This window comes from Papio anubis, chromosome 12 (assembly GCF_008728515.1).
Source record: "Papio anubis isolate 15944 chromosome 12, Panubis1.0, whole genome shotgun sequence".
NCBI classification, from domain to species: Eukaryota; Metazoa; Chordata; class Mammalia; order Primates; family Cercopithecidae; genus Papio; species Papio anubis.
In genome coordinates this window covers 58,189,724-58,213,174 of record NC_044987.1, presented here as the reverse complement: position 1 = coordinate 58,213,174, position 23,451 = coordinate 58,189,724, and the positions used below count along the sequence as shown (strand labels likewise).

General features: G+C 38.5%; 1 protein-coding gene across 5 annotated transcripts in view; it reads left to right on the top strand.

Annotated features, from left to right (window-relative positions):
* The window catches only part of UVRAG (UV radiation resistance associated), a 329,716-nt gene that overhangs the window by 252,170 nt on the left and 54,095 nt on the right, over positions 1-23,451 (top strand). The window lies entirely within an intron of this gene.

Here is a 23,451-nt window from a genome sequence, read left to right as displayed (position 1 = left end):
GTAGCATTTCTTTAGCACTTCTGGCCCTACTTCAAGATGTAGGCATTCCATAAGTTTTCTTATTATAAAGGAAGACTAACTTCCTTTGTTTTTGATTTGTTTTTGTTTCTGTTTTTGAGTCAGAGTCTTGCTCTGTCGCCCAAGCTGTAGTGCAGTGGCATGATCTTGGCTCACTGCAACCTCCACCTCCCAGGTTCAAGCGATTCTTCTGCCTCAGCCTCCCAAGTAGCTGGGATTACAGGTGCGTGCCACCACGCCTGGCTAATTTTTTGTATTTTTAGTAGAGATGGGGTTTCACCATGTTGTCCAGGCTGGTCTCAATATCCTGACCTCGTGATCTGCCCACCCCGGCCTCCCAAAGTGTTGGGATTACAGGCTTGAGCCGCCGCGCCCGGCCTGTTTATTTTTATAAATAACGAGTGTTTTGTTTTGTTTTCATTGGACATCCTTCCAATTGGAATATCACATGGATGAGTGTCCACAATTTGGCTGTTATTTAAAGACGTTGTGAGCTATATCCTCAGATCTTTTGGTTTAACAGAAGTAATAAGATTTGCGATGCTTTTGTTTTTATGAGCCTGTGTTTATCCACATGAATGTAAAGACTTGCTGAACATTCCCTTACTCATTTCTAGTCAGTCTAGAATTATTCCTCTGTGTAGTATCATCTGCCACTCTTCCCCTCAACCAACCTCAGTTTAATGGTGGGGATTGTTTTAATTTGTTTTTTATTAAGATTGTTGTCCTTTTCTGAAATTGGGTCAGATTTCTGGATTGCATTCCTCAATTTATCGTTTGCTTCACCCTTCACACTCATTGTCCTCTCAACCATACTGCTGTTACTGTTACTTCCGCTCCAGCTCCAGGAAAGCAGCCCTCTGACAGTCTCTGGCCCATGACTTACCTTTCCATGTGCTGTTCTTCCCACAGCTGATACTTGCCCACTCTCCATTTTTGGCAGACAGGTATTTCAGTCAAAGAATCAGGGCTTTCATTCCAAGGCTGCCTAGCTCCCACTCTGCTGATCACAGTTCTGTCATACCTTGGAAAAGGCAGTGCTTAAACAACTGGTCAGAAGTGCTCAGACTGAGGCCAGGTGTGGTGCCTCATGCCTGTAATCCCAGTACTTTGGGAGGCCGAGGTGGGATCGCCTGTGGCCAGGAGATGGAGACCAGCCTGGGCAACATGGCAAAACCCCATCTCTACTAAAAAATACAAAAATTAGCCAGGTGTGGTGACATGTGCCTATAATCCCAGCTACTCAGGAGGCTGAGGCATGAGAATCTCTTGAACCCGGGAGGCAGAAGTTGCAGTGAGCTGAGATCGTGCCATTGCACTTCCAGCCTGGGTGACAGAGCAAGACTCTGTCTCAAAAAAAAAAAACAAAAAAAAAAACAACAACAACAACAACAACAAAGTGCACAGACTAAGACTGCACTAAGGAAGAAGTAAATTAGAGAGCCCCTCCAGCGATCAGCGATGTCAGCTGTGGTGGAAAGAGCACGTAGATACTAGATACTACAGGATCCAGAGTTTGAGAGTAAAATTGGCATCATTTAGTAGAACTAAGTTCTGATTTGAGTTCAGAACATCTCTTCTTGCCCTATTTTCTCTGTCTTGCTCTAGGCACATAGGTCCTAAGGTCAGAAGGCTGTTGGAAGCTTCCTGGTGAAACTTAATCCTGCTGAAATGCCTGTATTTCTCCATATATCCCAACTTCAAACATACACACAATATGCATATATGTATAGACATACACACATATGCACAAACACACTTCTTTCTTCTCAAGGGCCCCAAAGGATGGTATGACAAAGGATGATATAAAGTGTTGCTAAGAATACCACAGCTTGCTTTGAGAGCAAGACCAAGATGGAGGCGATGTGCAGGGGAAAACTTAGCAAAGTCAGCCCTCCTCATCAGAGTCTCAACTCTCGGACCTGTTTGGTCCCCACTTCCCAAGAGGCCTCTGAGTTTATTATTAACCGAACCAAGGCCACAAGTATGCTGACCTAGTATTACTCATCTAAGAAATGGATTGCTTGTAGTAATTGTGTATCCTCTCCAACTTTATATATGCTCTTTGAAAATTGAGAGAGAGAGAGAGAGAGAACAATCAATAGGTTAACTACTCTGAATCCATAGGGGAGCAAGCAAGTATCTTCCTGTCTGGGTTTTCTTTTTTTAATCACACTAGAGGCAGTTTTAAAAGGAGGGTACAGTAAACTTCTTAAAAACTGGCTTTTTTATATTTCAAAATGTTTTCAGGAAGCTCTTTAAGCAGTTAGAAACTTTTAGAACAGTTGTGACCTTTCAGTTTTTTTGCCTCAGCTCTGTCTGTTCTGTCTCTCGCTGTTTCTCTGGGAAGCTTCCATTTTGTCTTTGACCTTACTCCCATCACTTTTTCACATTTTGATTTGTAACAAATGAAAGAACCATTAATTGTTACGGCTCCTAACCAAGCATTATAGCAATCAGATATTTCCAGCTTTTGAAGGTTTGTTTTTATAGACATGTAGACTAATACATGTTGTCAAAGGGGAGTTTGTCTTCTCAGCCAGTCTCATATGTACCCCATCTCTCAAGATGTGAACAAATCATACTATTAAAATGGCCTCACCTCAGTAATTTATAAGCCACATTAGTGGAGGTGGATGAAAGCATTGGCATGTGTTAAAGTGCCAGAGAAAAAGGAGTGAAGTCATTTAATACTGCATCCATAACTTGGTTGAGGATTTGAATAGTCAATAGGACCTTTCATCACAACCAGAAGTCGTAGTAAAATCACTTTTTTGGTAGAGGAAATGACAGAATTTAGTAATATTTGTTACTTCAGTATTTGGGATCAGTCCAGCCCAAGTTTTGAAAGCACAAGCTTAGAGAGACAGGCCTTCAAGTAGAAATCCTCAAGTGTTGTTTGAAGAGCTGAGAGCGCTGGTAAGGCCTGCTTGCGCTCTTCATGTCACTGCTGTCTGAAGGTGTGTGTGTGTGTGCTGGATTAAGTACTAAGAGTGAGTGAAGCAAAATGCCTCGTTTTCAGCACCATTTATTAATATTTGTCAAATGCCAGCCTCTTCAGTTGGAAATAGCCTTCCTTGTTGGCTACCATGTAACGCTATAGGAATGGGCCTGTCAAAATTCAGGTGCAGTATAATTGACTTTGACTTTAAAAACCAGATCCTGCCATAATTTCAGTTAGTTCGTGAGTACATTATATTAGAATTTGTGTAGAGAACAGAAATTTGCTTTTAATTCTCAGAGCATAAAAATTACATGTGAAACGAAAATTGTAATACTTTTATCTTACATTTGTGGAGAGCCTTATCGTTTGTAAAGTACATGCCTTATAGTTTGTAAAGTACATTCACATGATCCCTATCATCACCCTGCAAAGTAAAAAGGGCAGATACTATTAAATGGATTTGAGGACAGCTTGGCTTTTGACATTTGTCCCTCCAGTGTCATATCACATGATTTGATAGGTGTGGCAGAGATCCCCTTACTTCTGTAAACTTCACTGTTCTGTATATTTCCATCCTAAAAGTGCACCAAATCAAAGAAGACGACATTCCCAGATAGAAAAGGAAGCAAATGTTTTTTGAGAATGGAGACAAAAACTATTTTGCATATCATATTTCCATTAGCAAGCACAATGCCAGAAACATTATAAATTCTAAAGAAATTAATAATGAATGGTGATATAGCACCATCACACAAGAAACTAAGACTTAGAAAAGTTAAGTGACTTTAATGAATTTTAAAAATTGTGATACACACACACATGCACACACACAGAAATGGAATATTATTCAGCCTCTGAAAAGGATATACTGCCATTTGTAACAACACAGATGAACCTGGAGGACATTATACTAAGTGAAATAAGCCAGACACCGAAAGACAAAGACTGTGTGATCTCAATTGTATGCAGAATCTTAAATGTAAAGGTTGAATAACTAGTAACAGAGAGTAGGATGGTGATTCAGTGGGAGGGAGGGAAGGAAATACGAAGAAGCAGGCTAAAGGGTATGCAAATTTGCAGTTAGATAGGCTGCATAAGTCTGGAGATGTAATATACAGAATGAGGATTATAGTAATAGTGTATCATGTACTGAAAATTTGTCAAGAGGGTAGATTTCTGCAGTTTTTATCACACACACCCATGAATATGTTAATTTGTTTGACTGCTGTAATCATTTCACTATGTATATGTATATCAAAACATCATATATACCTTAAAACATGTTGTATCCCTTAGATACAATATAAAATTTTTTAAAGTTAGGTGACTTGCTTAAAATTCATTAGTTTATTCAACAGTATTTGTTGAGCACTTACTGTGTGCTGTGTACACTGAGTTAGGTTGCAGTAGGTAGAGCAGTGAATAAGATACACAAGATCCCTGATCCCTGCCTCGCTAATATGCTAGACACAAAAGAACAAATATTGTAGCATTCCATTTATATAAGTATCTCCAAAAAGCAAACTCATGGAGTCAGAAAGCCACATTAGAGGGCTGGGGGAATAGGAGAGCTATTGCTTAATGATTACAAAGTTTCTGTTGGGGTGATGAAAAAGTTTTGGAAACAGATGGTGACAACAGTTATATAACGTTGTGTATGTAATTAATGCCACTGAATTTTACACTTAAAAATGGTTTAAATGGCAAATTTGAATTGTACACTTTAAATGGGTGAGTTGTATGTTATATGAATCATATCTCAATAAAGCTGTTTTAATAAAAGAAAAAGAAAGATCCCTGCCTCATGAAGCTTGTAACCTCATGGGAAGAGACATATAATAAACAGAGAAAGTCATTTTAGATTGCGATAAGTGCTGTGATGGAAATTAATTAGGTGATATAATAGAAAATAACTGGAAAAGGACCTACTTTAGATTAAACTGTCAAATAAGCCTTATTGAGGAAGTGACTGTTGAGCTTAGACATGAATGATGACAAGCAACCAGCCATGCAACCAGCTAGGGAACAGGAAGTTTCTGAAGGTGATGGGAATAGCAAGGGCAAAGGCCCTGAGGTAGGAAAGAGCTATGTTGAGGTAACAGATGGAGGGCTGATGTTGTGGCAGGAGTGTAGTAATTGAGGGGCAGAGGTAGCCAGGGAGCATAGCATATAAAACCTCAGAGACCACAGCAGTTTCCTAAATTATTTTAAATACAAAGGGAAACCATTGAGTGAATGATGTAAGCAGGAAAGTGGCATGATTTGATTTGTTTTTTCCCAAAGATCATTCTAGCTACTACTTTTTTTGGCCCCACCCACCCACCTCCACATTCTAGCTACTTTAATGGATTGCAGAGAACTAGAGTTGAAGCAGAGTTACCAGTTAGAAGGCTACTTCAGAAGACCAGATTAGGGGTGATTGTGGTTTGGATCAGGATGGTAGGGGTAGAGATGGAGAGAAGTGAGCAGATTTGAAATATATTATGGGACATGAACTAGTGGACTGAATGTGGGAGATGAGGAAAAAAGGAATGTCAAGAATGACTCCTAGGTTTTGTGTATGAGCAACTCCTTGGATGATAATGCCATTTATTGAGATGGGGAAGGATCCAGGAGATGGGAGCGGGGCAACCAAAAGATCTTCTTTGCAAATGTTAAGTTTGAGTTACCTATTAGAAATCCAAGTAGACAACAGGATATATAAGTCTGGAGCTCAGGATTGGAGGTCAGTACAAGGTATAGAAATTTGGGACTCATCAACATAAAGATGGTATTTAAATCCAGGGAACTAGATGAGATTACCCAGGGAGAGAACGCAGAGTTGAGAAGAGAGGGAGACAGATACAGACACACACCTACAGTGGGATTTAGCCCTGGGAAATTACATTTAGAAGTTGAGTAGCGGAGGAAGAACCAGCAAAAACTGAGAGGAATGGACAGTGAGGTAGGGAGAAAATGGAGAGAGAGTAGTGATTTGGGAACTAAGAGGAGTAAATTTCTGAATAGAAGAAGTCATCAGTATGTCGAGTTATGGGTTTATCACTGGAGATGACTGTGGGATTAAGGGAAGTTTCTTTTTGTTTTTTTTTTTTCTTTTAATTGGTTTGTTTTGTGGGAATCTGGAATGGTTTGTTTGCTTTGTTTCTGAAGATGGCAGGTATCAAGACATATTTATGCTGATGAGAGTGAGCCTTTGCTCTTGCCACTTGTCCCAAATTACCTTTTTCAAATGCATGAAGGATGGTGGGTTCTGGGTAAGGAAGAGAACAGGGAAAAAGTCCAGCTCTTTATTTATCTTATAAAAGGAAGACTTTTGATAGGTATGATGTAAATGTGTAGTTCTCACCACAACTCCCACCATACTGTGAATATATCTTTGATGTGAAGATGAATTGACCATCTGTACAGGCACTGAATTAGTTTAACTTTTGGATAAAGTGAAGAGAGCTATACTGAAACTAAATAATTTTCTTCCAGATTGTTGGTACTGAGCCTTTAGTAGACTTTCTGAGTAGTTTCACATGAGTGTGCCAACTGTACAGAATTTAAGTGACAGATTCCTTTTTCTCCTAGAGCAGCAGTGTAATCAGTCCCTGGTTCCTTGGGGATCCCCAACACCCTCAGTAGGTCTGGGAGGGTGGAAGTATTTTCATAATAATACTAAGACATTTTTGCCTGTTTCACTGTGTTGACATTTACATGATGGTGGGTAAAACTGCTGGCCACTTAGAACAAATCAAGGCAGAGAAACTAAACTCAGCTAGCAGTATTTGTCTTCTGTAAGACTGTGTACTCATAGTTTATATATATATTTAAAACAGGGTTCAATTAAGAATGTCCTTAATGGCTGGGCGCGGTGGCTCACGCCTGTAATCCCAGCACTTTGGGAGGCCGAGGCGGGTGGATCACAAGGTCAGGAGATCGAGACCATCCTGGCTAACACAGTGAAACCCCGTCTCTACTAAAAATACAAAACATTAGCCAGGCATGGTGGCGGGCGCCTGTAGTCCCACCTACTTGGGAGGCTGAGGCAGGAGAATGGCGTGAACCCGGGAGGCAGAGCTTGCAGTGAGCCTGATCGGGCCACTGCACTCCAGCCTGGGAGACAGAGTGAGACTCCGTCTCAAAAAAAAAAAAAAAAAAAAAAAAGAAAAGAAAAGAAAACAGAACCAAAGACAAAAACCACATGATTATCTCACTAGATGCAGAAAAGGCCTTTGACAAAATTCAACAGCCCTTCATGCTAAAAACTCTCAATAAATTTGGTATTGATGGAACGTATCTCAAAAGAATAAGAGCTATTTATGACAAACCCACAGCCAATATCATACTGAATTGGCAATAACTGGAAGCATTCCCTTTGAAAACAGGCACAAGACAGGGATGCCCTCTCTCACCACTCCTATTCAACATAGTGTTGGAAGTTCTGGCTAGGGCAATCAGGCAAGAGAAAGAAAGAAAGGGTATTCAGTTAGGAAAAGAAGAAGTCAAATTGTCCCTGTTTGCAGATGACATGATTGTATATTTAGAAAACCCATTGTCTCAGCCCAAAATCTCCTTAAGCTGATAAGCAACTTCAGCAAAGTCTCAGGATACAAAATCAATGTGCAAAAATCACAAGCATTCTTATACACCAGTAACAAACAGAGAGCCAAATCATGAATGAACTCCCATTCACAATAGCTTCAAAGAGAATAAAATACCTAGGAATCCAACTTACAAGGAATGTGAAGGACCTCTTCAAGGAGAACTACAAACCACTGCTCAGTGAAATAAAAGAGGAACACAAACAAATGGAAGAACATACCATGCTCATGGATAGGAAGAATCAATATCGTGAAAATGGCCATACTGCCCAAGGTAGTTTATAGATTCAATGCCATCCCCATTAAACTACCAATGACTTTCTTCACAGAATTGGAAAAAACTGCTTTAAAGTTCATATGGAACCAAAAAACACCCTGCATTGCCAAGACAATCCTAAGCCAAAAGAACAAAGCTAGAGGCATCACGCTACCTGACTTCAAACTTTAGACTAAACTTTTGAGAACCACTGTCTTAGAGAATGTGGCCTTCCAGATTTTCTATGAAACTCTTCAATTGCTCCAATACACATGTGTCATTTCCCCAAATGTGGAAACATAGTATGAGAGACCTACCAATTTGCATTCCAGGAATGATATGTAGTACAAGTCAGAAGGCTAGCAGCTATCAGTGGATTCTTCCCTGTTGCTTTTGTAAGCCAGGCCTCTTCTCTCCTTCTCTGAAAGCTCAATATTTAAGAGTAATACTTTGAGGGTATATTGAACAAATAATAATGACGATTTACATATGTATAGAATGTAATGGCTTTGGATTGTGTATTTTTATTTGTGTAGCTCACTTCATACTCTATGAAGTATGTTGACCAAGTCTATCTTTAGAGATAAGGGATTGAGCTGCTGCTATGCTAATTTCCTAGGGATGACAAAGCTATTAAATGGCAAGCAATTCAAAACCAAATCCAGTTATGTCCTACTAACATTGTTTGTTTTTCTTTTTAATTTGGGCCTTCTTACAATTCTATGAGTTAGACAGGGCATAGACAATTATCTGCATTTTACAGATGGAGCCCCCTGAGACAGTGAGTTAAGTAGAAGAGCTAAAATTAGAACCTGGAGATTTCATGACTCCCTTCGTTTTACCCTATTACTTCTCTTCCCCTTCAAGTTAAGACTTCATAGAAAGTAAAAGTAGCTTCTCCATCCAAAACAGCTGGGAACCCGCATTCTGCCAAGGACGTGGTCCTTCTGTAAATCTTTACTCCTGGGGCCCACAGTGCACAACTATTTAGAAGGGATCAATGCCAGCTTATACCCAGCAGCTTAAATTCATGTATATTTCTTTAACATGCAGCCAAATGTATGTGACACATGAGAAGAAAATATGCTTTTATTTTCATAATTCTTGGAATCAAAAATACAAATTCCAAGGATGTTTTAATAGTCATAATGCCTTTCCCAACTACTGCATACAAAATTTGCCAATAATATGGTGGAAGCTCTTTATAAAAAGTACTAAATTAAAAAAAAAATAACTTCTCTGAAATATATTTCATATACCATACAATTGACCCATTTAAATTGTACAATTCAGGCCAGGCGTTGTGGCTCACACCTGTAATCTCAGCACTTTGGGAGGCCGAGGTGGGCAGATCACTTGAGGTCAGGAGTTCGAGACCAGCCTGGCCAACCTGGTAAAACCCTGTCTCTACTAAAAAAAATACAAAAATTAGCCGGGCAGGGTTGCAGGCGCCTGTAATCCCAGGCTGAGGCAGGAGTGGAGTGGCATGAAACCAGGAGGCGGAGGTTGCATGAGCCATGCCACTGCACTCCAGCCTGGGCAATAGAACAAGACTGTGTCTCCAAAATAATAATAATAATAATAAGTATATAGTTCAGTGGCTTTTAATATATTCACCGAATTGTGCAACTATCACCACGGTCAATTACAGAACATTTTCATTGCCCCCAAAAGAAACCCTGTACCCACTAGTAGTCATTCCTTATTCCCTCAAGCTCCCCATCCCTGGGCAGCTACCAGCCTACTTTCTGTTTGTATAGATTTGCCTGTTCTGGACATTTCTTACAAATGGAATCATAAAATATGTGGTCTTCTGTAACTGGCTTCATTTGCTTTGCATAGGCTCAAGGTTTATCCATTTTGTAGCATGTATGAGTCATTCCTTTTTATAGCCAATTTTTTTTTGCAGTTGGAAGATGTGTATGTATATATAACATGTTATTTATCCATTTATGAGTTGGTAGACTTTTGGGATGTTTCCATTGGCTGTTATCAGAATGCTGTTATGAACATTTGGATACAAGTTTTTGTGGGGATATAGTTTTCATTATTTTGGGGTGTATATCTAGAAGTGGAATTGCTGAGCCATATGGTAGCTTTGTTTAAATTTGAGGAATTGCCAGACTGTTTTTCTAAAGTGGCAACACCATTTTACATTCCCACTACTAATGTACAAAGGTTCTGTATTAGTCTGTTCTCATGCTGCTAATAAAGATATAGCCATGACTGAGTAATTTATAAAGGAAAGAGGTTTAATGGACTCACTGATCCACATGACTAGGGAGGCCTCACAGTCATGGTAGAAGGCAAAGTAGAAGCAAAAGCACTGTGTTACATGGCAGCAGGCAAGAGGGCGTGTGCAGGGGAACTCCCCTTTATAAACCTGATCTCACATCAGATCTTGTGATACTTACTCACTCTCACAAGAACAGCACAGGAAAGACCTGCTCCGTGATTCAGTTACCTCCCACTGGGTCCCTCCCATGACACATGGGAATTACGGGAGCTACAATTCAAGATGAGATTTGGGTGGGGACACAGCCAAATCATACCAGGTTCCCATTACTCTGTATCCTCACCAACACTTATTTTATGTGTTTTTTATGATAGCCATCCTACTAGTTGTAAATGGTTTTGACTTGAATTTTTTCTAATGACTAATGATGTTGAGTGTCATTACTCTTTATGTACTTATTGGCCATCTGTGTATCTTCTTTGGAGAAATATCTATTCAGACCCTTTGACCATTTTTAAATTAGGTTGTCTTTATTTATTTATTTACAGGCAGGGTTTCACTCTATAGACTAGGCTAGAGTGCATGATCATAGGTCACTGCAGCCTCAGACTCCTGGGCTCAAGCAGTCCTCTCACCTCAGCCTCCCACATAACTAGGACCACGTAGCCAGGCACATGTCACCGTGCTCTGCAATTTGTCCATTGAATTGTAAGAGATCTTTATATATTCTGGATAGAAGTCTCTTCTTAGAAAAATGGTTTGCATATATTTTCTCTCACCATGCAGGTTGTCTTTTCACTTTTTTGATAATGTCTGTAGAAGTACAAAGGTTTTTAATTTTTATGAAGTTCAATTTTATCTATTTTTTCTTTTCCTGCTTGTACTTTTGGTGTCATATCTAGAAGGCTTAGCCAAGGTCACAAAGATGTACTTTTAGGTTTTCTTCTGTATAGTTTTAACTCATATTTAGGTCTGTGATCTATTTGAATTAATTTCTGAGTATGGTATGAGGAATCCAACTTCATTCTTTTGCATGTGGATATCTAGTCATTCCAAAAACATTTGTTGAAAAGACTACTATACCCACTGAATTGTTTTTGCAATCTTGTTGAAAATTAATTAACTATAAATGTGAGGATTTATTTCTGGACTCTGGATTCTATTACATTAACCTTTATATCTGTCTTTATGCTAGTGCCATCTATATCTTTTTTACTTAAAAAATATTTTCTAAATTCAAAAATCTTACATGTCCATTGTAGAAATTTAGCAAAGTACAAAAGAAGAAAGAACAGAATTTTTTTCATTACCTATAACCTCACCACTCAGAGAGAGGCACCTTCTGGATCTTCCAAACTTTTTGTTTTCTTCTTATGTAGTTGAGATGATATTGTAGCTCAGGGTTTGTCCACAGTAAGTGTACTCAGTAAATGGTAGCTGCCATTTTTTGTTGTTGATCTTGTTGTCATTCTTGTTAGGCTGATGTGGAAAGGGAAAGCATCAGTAGAAGGATAGAAGATACGCCACCTGAACTGGGAAGTCAAGGAAGAGAAGTGTCTGGGGAGTGAGAGAAGAGGGGGAGCCAAGGTGCACAGGAGGAACTGCTGAAGGCATATGTAGGCTGGCCTGGCTGGAGCAGAAGGTTACCTTCATAGTGGGGACAGGAGCCATGTTTTTGGCTAACTACTCTCGGCCCCAGAACCATACACTTACCAGTTGTTACACCTGGACCTAAATGTGGTCTGTGTGAGATCCCTAAGCATGTTTTGCGTATGTAATAGGTACTTATTGAGGCCTGATGCAGTGACTCATGCCTGTAATTCCAGCACTTTGAGAGGTTGAAGCAGGAAGATCACTTGAGCCCAGGAGTTCAAGACCAGCCTGGGCAACATGACAAGACCCCATCTTTACAAAAAATAAAAAAATTAGCAGGGTGTGGTGGTGTGTGACTGCGGTCGCAGCCACTTGGGAGGCTGAGGTAGGAAAATCACCTGAGCCCAGGAGGTCAAGGCTACAGTGAGCTGTGATTGTACCATTACACTCCAGCCTGGGTGACATGACAAACCCTGTCTCAAAAAAAAAAAAAAAAAAAAAAAGATGTCTATTGAAAGACTGAATGATGAATGAGTCAGTCAGAAGATTGTTCTTTCCTCTTTATGGCTGATAATTAAACAACTTATTTCTGTGTAATGTATATTATATATTTTATATATAAGAATATATATATAGTTAGAATTTATATCCCATATATCCCCATATATGTAAGAATATATAACATATATAATATATGTAAACATATATATTTATATATACACACACATATCTTGTATCTAATGTTTTAATTGAGGTCAAAAAATTATATTTATTTGTTTATATATAGTTTTTTCCGAAAGTTCTATTCTGTGTTTAAAGGGATAACATGCATTTTTGTAGTTGCAAATGATTAAGTGTTCATGTATTAATTTTTCTGAGAACCATCATTAGCTATTAACCAATGTACTAGACATTTTTAATGTCATTGACTATGATTACTGTACTCTTTGATTGCTGAAAGTGTAAATTGATAAGATAAAACTATTTTTATCTCAGTTGGACATTTTTTCCTTTTAAACTGAAACTACAAATACAATGCCAAGAATATCTTTCCAAATGAAAAATAAAACAATTGTAACTTACATTTATCTAGTTTATTTTAGGGCACAGGACCCTTTCACATATATTATTTCTTTTATCCTTTGCAGAAACCCTAAAAGTGTTGGTATTATTATCTTCATTTTACATTTAGATAAACTGAGCCTCTGAAGGATAAGTCCTTTGCTCATAGTCACACAGCTGTTACATGAACAAAGAAATTCAGACCCTAATATCTGACTCTAAGTTCAGGAGACGATACTTGCTGCTTTCCTTTTATCAGACAGGAAGAAACATCTTACATAACAGGCTTCCCTTTTTTTCTGTGGCTAATAGCTCAGTATAAATTTAGCACCTTACTTGGCTTACCATCTTTGATAACATCTATCTCTTCCTTTATCCTAGTTGTTTTAAAAGAGTCACTTTAGGCTTTTTACTTGTTCAGTAATAAGATTAGCCTTTTCCAAAGCACCACCATGAGTGACATCTTTTGCTGGGAGGAAAATATTTAAAGAATGTACCTCAACTGAAATGAAATATGTAGTGCTAGCTAGTTCAGAAAGGATGGGATATAAATTCTAACTATACTTTTTATGATTAAGCATCATGAAATGAATTATGAGCTATATGAAAAATGAATTTGGTCTGATTTTAGTTGGCATCAGAGTGACCGGGATAGCTTAGGTGTAAGCTCTTTAAAGAAATGAACTCCAAAGAAATTGTTTATATTGCCTGATTCAAAACCCAAAGTCTCTAGCTTTTAGGGGAAGGTAGCACAGTAGATTTGAAATTCTAAATTTTGGAACTTGTAATGATACTATGTTTTGCTAATTTATCTTTTTGAAAGAGAGAAAAAAACAGTTACTTTCGCCAACATACCCACAGTTACCTGTGGATAGCCCCATATCATAATTCTTTATTTAAAATAATAACTTTGTAGATATTTGTGTAAATTATCAGTTTAAAAATGTATATATTATAAATGCAGACTAGCACTTTACATTTAAATAATTATTTAGGTAGATGCAATGAAGGGAATGAAATTTTGTCATCCACACATTTCAAAAAGGTGGATGAAATGATTTAGTGGAAAGAACATAACACCAACAATTAGAAATTTCAGGATTAGGCTGGGCGCCGTGGCTCACGCCTGTAATCCCAGCACTTTGGGAGGCCGAGGTGGGTGGATCACGAGGTCAGGAGATCGAGACCATCCTGGCTAACACGGTGAAACCCTGTCTCTACTAAAAATACAAAAAAAAATTAGCCAGACGAGTTGGCGGGTCCCTGTAGTCCCAGATACTTGGGAGGCTGAGGCAGGAGAATGGTGTGAACCCGGGAAGCAGAGCTTGCAGTGAGCCGAGATCACACCACTGCACTCCAGTGCGGGCTACAGAGCAAGACTCCATCTCAAAAAAAAAAAAAAACCATAAAAAATAAAAAGAAAAAAAGAAATTTCAGGGTTATATTCCATCTCTTTTAACTTGCCAGTACCTTGGGCAGATAGTGTCTTTCTGTTGTGTTTCAGTCTTCTCATCTAAAGAATCAAAAAGTTGAGTATTATGTGCTCTATGCCCCATGTCAGCCCCAGGTTCTTTAAATCTCTGCTTCTTAACTTTACCACTCTTATAATTTAGTCTGTTCATTGCTTTTTAAAAATAACTTTTAAGTTGTTTGACTCACGACAGCATGATCAAAAAGATATTAAGATTCTTGCCAGGTGCAGTTAGCTCATGCCTGTAATTCCAACATTTTGAGAGGCCAAGGCAGGAGGATCACTTGAGCTCAGGAGTTCAAGACCAGCCTGGGCAGCACAACAAGACCTCATCTCTACAAAAAATTTTAAAAAATATCCGGACACAGTGGCACGTGCTTGTAGTCCCAGCTACTCAGGAGGCTGAGGCAGGAGGATTGCTTGAGCCTAGGTATTCAAGGCTTTAATGAGCTATGATTGTGCTACTGCACTCCCGCCGGGGCGACAATGAAACACTGTCTCAAAAAAAAAAAAAAAAAAGATAAAATGTACAAATAGTATGCTTATATATTGGTGATTTTGTTTTTAGAAAATATTCAGAGATTTATGGAGTACCATACTAGGTTTATATAAGTCCCATGCAATATGGACTTATAAAACTAATGATAATACTATCTGATGTTGTTAGTGCCTTACAGTTTTCAAAGCATTCTCATAAGCAGTTCATATACTTCCCTTCACAATTTCTTCTCTGAAGTAGAATTAATAAGTAGTTTGATTTAGTAGTTCATCTTGGAAACTCTAGCATAAGGAAATAATTCTAACTTCCTAAAAACAGTTAAATATGTTTATCATAACTGAAAATAGTTATCTGGGAATAGGTTAAGTAAATGAAGGAGCATTGTCTTCATTCGTTTTCTGCTGCTATAACAATATCGTGGACTAGGTAATTAAGAAAGAAAAGAGATTTGTTTGGCTCATGGTTCAGGAAGCTGGGAAGTCTGGGAGCATGGCACCAACATCAAGCAAGCATCAACCCATGGCAGATGTGAGATGGAAAGAGGAAAATTGGGCCGAATTCACCCCTTTATTAGGAGCCCACTCCTGCAGTAATGGCATTAATCCATTCATGAGGGTGGAGCCTTCATGACCTAATCACCTCTTAAAGGAACCACCCCTTAATACTGTGACGGTGGCAACCAAACTTCAACATGAGTTTTGGAGGGGACATTTAAAACATAGCAAGCATTCACTGTGATTTAAATTTTTATGAAGATTAGGTAGCATAGAAATACCTTTGTTATTCGTGTAGAAAAGAGAACATGGGGTTGAGTGCACACTATGGTTACAGTTATTAAAATAATTTTAAAGGCACCAAACAAACTACCCTATATACAGGAGGGAAAAGATTGCCTGGTTGTATACCAAAACTGTTACGTGTTTGTTTTGCGGGACTTCAGATAATCTTTCTACTTACCTTTTTATTGATTTATTTTTATTGAGTACGTATTGCTTTTATAATAGAATATGTATATAAAAATTATTTTTTTCAGATAAAAACTGAGTCCTAGTGAAGTTTTTTGACATTCTCAAAATGGCATTAATGGTTAAAAGTGAACCTGGGACAAGAAACCAATTATCTTCTCTTAATCTATTCATTAGTACATTCAAATTAAAGGATATTCCAGCAGATATAGAAATTACAGCTTTAAAGAGGTTGGTCAAGCTATGTATTTTTTTGCAATGGTATGTACTTCCTCTTTAAGATTCATTAGCCATAGTAAAATTGACAAAATCAGCATTATTTTTTCATACTTTCTTTTTTTTTTGGGACAGAGTCTTGCTCTGTCACCTAGGCTGGAGTGCAGTGCCAGGATCTCGGCTCACTGCAAGCTCCGCCTCCCGGGTTTACGCCATTCTCCTGCCTCAGCCTCCCGAGTAGCTGGGACTACAGGCGCCCGCCACCTCGCCTGGCTAGTTTTTTTGTATTTTTTAGTAGAGACGCGGGGTTTCACTGTGTTAGCCAGGATGGTCTCGATCTCCTGACCTCGTGATCCGCCCGTCTCGGCCTCCCAAAGTGCTGGGATTACAGGCATGCGCCACCACCCTGGCTAATTTTGTATTTTTGTTGTTGTTGTTGTTTTTTTTGAGATGGAGTCTTGCTCTGTCGCCCAGGCTGGAGTGCAGTGGCCGGATCTCAGCTCACTGCAAGCTCCGCCTCCTGGGTTTACGCCATTCTCCTGCCTCAGCCTCCCGAGTAGCTGGGACTACAGGCGCCCGCCACCTCGCCTGGCTAGTTTTTTTGTATTTTTTAGTAGAGACGCGGGGTTTCACTGTGTTAGCCAGGATGGTCTCGATCTCCTGACCTCGTGATCCGCCCGTCTCGGCCTCCCAAAGTGCTGGGATTACAGGCTTGAGCCACCGCGCCCGGCCTATTTTTTCATACTTTCTAAAACACAGCTATATTCCCTCTAGCTGAGTATGTTTCCAGTCAGTATATGTGGTTAGGAGAACAAGTACAGACAGACATGAATTCACTTTCTGATCGGTATTGCCACTTGATAACTGTGGCCTTGTGAATTTCTAGGCCTCAGTTTCCCTATTTATATAATGAGATTCACAAATTCTGTTAAAATGTAATGCTGACTTTTTCTAAACTGCCCTAAAACATTTGCCTGTCTGTCACCATTGTTTTCACATTTATAAACAGTAGCTGTATTTCATTGTTTCCAGATTCCTTTGCAAGGCAGCTTAATGCCTTGGAAAGAGCTCTAGATTGTGTTCTAGCTTCAGAGTTGCCTCTAACTCTTTGGTTTTCTAACTCATTGTCCCTCTTATTCACTGTAACATTGAGCTAGTCTTTTTCTCTCTTTTTTTTTTTTTTTTTGAGACAGTCTTGCTCTGTCGCCCAGGCTGGAGTACAATGGCGTGATCTTGGTTCACTGCAACCTCCACCTCCTGGGTTCAGGCCATTCTCCTGCCTCAGCCTCCCGAGTAGCTGGGATTACAGGCACCCGCCATCGCGCCCAGCTAGTTTTTATATTTTTAGTAGAGACAGAGTTTCACTACGTTGGCCAGGCTGGTTTTGAACTCCTGACCTCCAATGATCTGCCCGCCTCAGCCTCCCAAAGTGCTGGGGTTACAGGTGTGAGCGACTGCACCTGGCCAAGCTAGTCTCTTAATTTTTCTAAGCCTTGGCGCCTTTTCTTCATTTCCTTCTAGCAGTAATGTTCTTCAGTTTCTCCCAATCTTGTTTTGAGCACACGTGTGATTAAAGAAAAACAACAGTAAACTGGTTACTCTTAAAGTAGAGGTGATGGGAGGGTAGATTGATCATTTAAAAAAATAATTTGGCGTTATGCAGTGAAATTGAAGATTTGTATATGAGAATGTTTATAGCACCACTATTTATAATAGCCACAGATTAGAAACAACTTAAAATATATTGACAATATGTTCATCATTAATTATGGTATATTTATGTAATCAAATACTATGCAGCCATGAAACCATAGCAGTGATGGGGCGAATTTCACCAGCATAATGTTGAGTAAAAGAACCAAAGCAAAAAAAAAAACAAAAAAATCTTCTCAATCATCCTCTATTTATGTATAGTTCAAAACCAAGCAAGATTAAACTACATTATTTAGGAATGAAAACTATACAAAAAAACAAGGGTAGCGACTACCTCTGGAAGCGAGAAGGGGGCTCGTGGAAGGCTTCTGGGGCACCAGCAGCATTCTATTTCTTGACCGAGTGGTGGTAACATAGGGGTTTGCTTTATAATCCTGATCCTTTAAACAATGCGTATGTGTGTTTTATGCATTTTCTATATGCATATTATGTCTTGCCATTAAAAAATCATAGGTAACAACAATTTTTTGAAATGTATAACACTATTTCATCAAATTCTTGTAATCTCTTGAAAAATAATTGCCATTACAAAGGATGGCAAGGACTTTGTATTTCAGCATCATGTACCAGAAGAGAAAGAATTTTCAGTGAGAGCACTTAAGCATTGTCTTAGCTTTACACATAAGAATATCTGCTTTGGGCCGGGGTAGTGGCTTACACTTGTAATCCTAGCACTTTGGGAGACCGAGGCAGATGGATCACTTGAGCCCAGGAGTTCAGGACCAGCCTGAGCAACATGATGAAACCTCATCTGTACTAAAAATACAAAAAAAAAAAAAAAAAATTAGCTGGGTGTGGTAATGCACACCTCTAGTCCCAATTACTTGGGAGGGTGAGGTGGGAGGATTGATTCCCAGGAGGTCAAGGCTACAGTGAACCGAGATTGCACCACTGCACTCCAGCCTGGGTGACAGAGACCCTGTCTCAATAAAAGAGTATCTGCTTTTGATCACACAATATATCTTTGTAACAAATCTGCACGTGCACCCCCTGAATCTAAAAGTTTAAACTAAAACAAAAAAGAATATCTGCTTTTATTGATGCCTATATGCAAAGCATGTCTTATTCTTTATTCCTAGTCTTCACAATAACCTTTTTTTAGTTTTTTGTTATTCGCATTTTACAGGTGAGGAAACAGGTGTAGAATAATTTTTGGTAGATGAGGAATTTTTAAAAAATAATTGAAACAAATCTGCATGGAGCATTTTTGGTATTTTTTTTCCTCCTTCATGTTATAAAAAGATAAATTGGAAACAAGGTTTGTGACCATTTTAGGGATGTGTACTATTAAAATAAGCCCTAAACAAAAGAATAGACTGAGTTTGGGCTGTTTTTTCTTTCAAATGTACCTGGAAGTATGTAAGATATCCCAAATGCCTAATAGTAAACAAGCTTGTGGGTATTTGGGCATTTACCACTTACAGGTCAAGCCCCTGCACTGAGTGTTGAAATGAAGCCTAATCAGAAGAGAAAGTGAGAGAAACAATGTCTACATTTTTAATACACTAATTGCGGTGGTCACTCTACACAAAGTTTGCTGAACTATGACTGCTAAGCTAACCAGGAAGAGGAAATTACTTTGTATAACCAAGCCAAAAAAATTTTTTTTAGATTTAGTTCATAATGTCACTTAAGATTCTTCTGAAAGGCTTGTGAACCTTTGCCTTCTTTTAATAAGCCTTCATAATGACAAGGTCCCCTGAGAATGAAATCATCTGAACGGAATGTGCCTGTGTCTTAAAATCTGATAAACATCACTTCACGGTATTCAGGAGATTAAAAGAGACTTAAAACACGTAAATGTTACTTTCAGGTTATTATAACCAAGGAAGCCTGTGGCCCAGCTATCAAAATAACTTAGCTTCAGCAAGTTGTAAGCAGTGGGCTTAGCCAGGTTGGTTAGTGCTGCTTTAGGACTGACCGCACTGTCTTTTGAGTTGACCTGTAACTTTGAACGTAGAATGTAATTGCTTCATCTCTGAGGCACATTTATGTGTCCCTTTGCTCCTGACGCTAATTCATCATTTGCTTTATAGTAATTCCACTCAGACATCATCATCAAGCCCCAGTGGAGGCTACTAAATGATGTGAGTGCATATATTTCCTAATCAGTGACATTAGTTTATATCTCCTTATTAAGATACCCATTAAATTCATAGCAGGAGAGATAACATGAACGCTAATGCACTCTACATCTTCCATCAGTGCTTTCTTATTTATTTCTATAAAGGCGGTATTAATATCTGAATTTAAGAGTCCAAAAGAATGCACCGCTTTTATTAATGGGCTAAGATTTTTTATTTTGTTAAGAAATGGAACATGTGAAAAGCAAAGACATTTATTATCATGTTGTCATTTTTATTCTCTTTCCCTCCCTAGAATATAGCCATTAAAATATACATAGTATCATTTATTTTTAAAGTTGTTAATATATTTTATATACTTTATCCAAATAAAATGTATGATCCGAGTTTTCCTGTATTTTATCTTTATAAGTTACCTTATTTTTCTCATTTTAATCTGAAACTCAGAATATATTTAGTGTTTTTTGGACGTTTTAGAAATACCAGCCAAAAAGTATTAATTGAATATACTATACTAGGCTGTGGGTGGTGGTGGAGGGTAACAAAATAAGTTGCTTTATGTGACAAATAGTTCACATGTGTATAAAATCTAATTGTTCTGGCCAGTCACAGTGGTTCACGCCTGTAATCCCAGCACTTTGGGAGGCTGAGGCAGGCAGATCACTTGAGGTCAAGAGTTCGAGACCAGCCTGGCCAATGCGAAACCCCGTTTTTACTAAAAATACCCCCTCCAAAAAATTAGCCAGGCGTGGTGGCGGGTGCCTGTAATCCCAGCTACTTAAGAGGCTAAGGCATGAGAATCACTTGAACCTGGGAGGCAGAGGTTGCAGTGAGCTGAGATCACGCCATTGCACTCCAGCCTGGGGGACAGAACGAGACGCCGGCATAAAAAAAAAAAAAATCTAATTGTTTCGATGAATCCCCCACCACATTGCCTTAACCAGAATAGTTTGTTCAACAGATATTTTTTCATTTATTATCATATCCTTTTGAGACATTTGGCAAAGTTACTAATGTGATTTATCATTTGAGGAATCTATAAATTACTGTGTTCAGGAACTATGGCAACATCATGGCAATGTGGTAGCCTTTTGTTTGGCTCTGGCTTTTTGCTGTTATTGCTTTTTCAGAACTGATAACTTTTTTTTTTTAATAATTAGAATATAAATTGTGCTGGGATTGTCTGTGTCAGTGCTGCTCAAAGTGTGATCCACAGGCCAGCAGGCAGTCTGTAGTCCATAGAGCTTGTTGCCAGTCTGCAATGAGATAAGGAAATTGTACCAAATGTGAATCAACTGTGTCACTGAACACACTACTTAGTTCAGATGCAAATTTTTCTTTTGTATCAAGACATTCCGGATGAGGAAGCAGGGCATTTATTTATATTCTCTCACAAGCTTCTTATTTGTTACATACTGGCACTTTAAATAGCCTTGGAGTTTAGGCAAATATAAAAAGCAGAATATAATATCCTTTTAAAAATGAGATTTTCTTTTTCACCTTATAGGGACTTTATTATATATACATCTGCTTGTCTGCTACGGGGGAAACCACTCTAAGCTGGGCATTGGCAAATCACATTACTTATGTCAGTGGAAGAGGCACATTCAGCATTTGTCAGCATTAGGGCTTGTGATCAAAGTAGACAGGTTTGTCATTGTCATTTTTCCAGGTCCTTTTCCATGTGTCTTTTTCACAACTTGTATTTCTGGAGCTCTTGCTACATGTCGGACACCACGTGCCTGCTGACACCCAGTGCCCTCATTCTACTCTGTTAAAGTCATAAGCTCTGAAATTGGCGTACCACCAAAATCCACTTTCCCTCCCAGTTCCAGAGTATGCAAAGTTTCATTCTCTCAGTAAGCAGATAGGTGACTCATTGAAGGGAAAACAACCTGCTTTAAATAAGTAACACAAAGGTAACTCACCTCCTGCTTACATATTTGTAATTTAAAATTTGGGCCTGTTAATGGAACTATATAAGACATATGTTTGAACTGTGGATGCCCTCGCCTAATCATGAACTTGAATCTTTCTTTAGTTTTTTTCATCATGTATTCTAGAAGGATTTGTCTTTACACATCTGTAGAGCTGCTCACTCCTGCCCTGAAGTGGGTACTGGATTTTCCCACAACCTTTTACTTTGTTTGGTAACTTTCTTCCATGGAATAACCTTGGACAGGGAGACATGAATCCAGGAAACCAATCAGACCTATTCTTTGTATGTTTAAGGATTTAAAGTATTGGCTGTATTTTGTTTTCAATTGTAAGTATCCTTTCATATTTGAAACTAATTAGATAGAGATTTGGTGTATTTTTTAATGTGTTCCCAGATCTTTGATGGCTTGTTAACATGATGTAGTAGACTAGGAACATCCAGTTTTGCTTTCATACTTTTAAAAACTAAAGTGCGTGTTTCATAAAATTAAAGTGCCCCAAGAGTCAGCTAATATAAAGTCATATTTTACCAAGGTCATAAGTGATTTAATATGAAAGATCATATTTTATCATAAGCATAACAGACTTAAAATCTAGACAGACAAATTGCTAGTTTAGAAATGATCTGAACTTATTTTTCCCAAAAAAACAAAGACCTGCAAGACTGTGTATATATGGCAACAGGCATTATTTCATTGATCCCCAAGGCTGTGGATCTAGCAGCAGCTATTATAACATGCTTTGTTTTCATTATTGCAATGCTTAGTCATCTGAATTCTAGCTATTGCTGTTTATAGCAAGAAATAGCATCCCAGCTGAGGCAGCACAGCTAGTCATACCTTTTTATTGATGTAATTTAACTTATTTGGGTTCCTTTCCTAGTGTCTAACATTTTGTGAAGCCCTAACATAAATTATTGGCTTGTATAACCCACTGCATCGACTTCACTTGGAGATTTGCTGCCTATGCAGTTCCTTAATTTTCAAGTGTGAGAGATTTATTTTTCCTCAGTGAGTCCTAATGTTTCTGCATGCGCACACACATACACGTGCTTGTGAATGTGTGTGTAGGTACATAGGAATGCCAGTGAGAAAGTCAAACATATTCTTAGTTAATTCCTGCATGATATTCTGGAGAAATATTTACGATTACAGATATGAGTTGCCACATTCTAAAATTCACCTGTGAGCAGTATGGTAGTGTTTTTAAATTTTGTCCCTACTTTGTTTTCTTTTCCTTAGAGACTCTGACTAATTAGGACTCTGCATACTTCATGTCCTCAGTGAATACTTACTGACTGCATCACAGAACAGTTGATTTACCATACACCAATGTAAATGGCTAAAATACTGCTACAGATGATCATCATAATTACTGTGTGTCAGACAAGGCACTTCAGTCCTCATAGCATGAGGACTGTAATATAGATGGAATTCTCCCTGGTTTACAAATGAGAACTTTGAAGCTCAGAAAAATTAAACAAATTGCCCTAGTTATACAGCTTTATAAATGAAGGATCAGGATACTTTATCAAAATATTTTTATGTATATTATTTCCTTTGATCCTTATAGCATTCCTTAAGGTGGACAGAACAAGTCCTTCTCTATTCCCATTTTAGAACTGAGTAAAGAGGTTTAGTAACTTACCCATGGTTACTACAGTGTGCCTGATTGTCAGGACTGTCCTCTGAACCCTGATACTACTTGGCATTTGTAAACATTTAGTTGTTTAGGTGTTTTGTTTTGTTTTGTTTTGTTTTGGAGACAGGATCTCACTCTGTCGCTCAGACTGGAGCGCAATGGTGTAATCACAGCTCACTGCAGCCTTGACCTCCCTGGGGTCAAGTGATCTTCCCACGTCAGCCTCTCA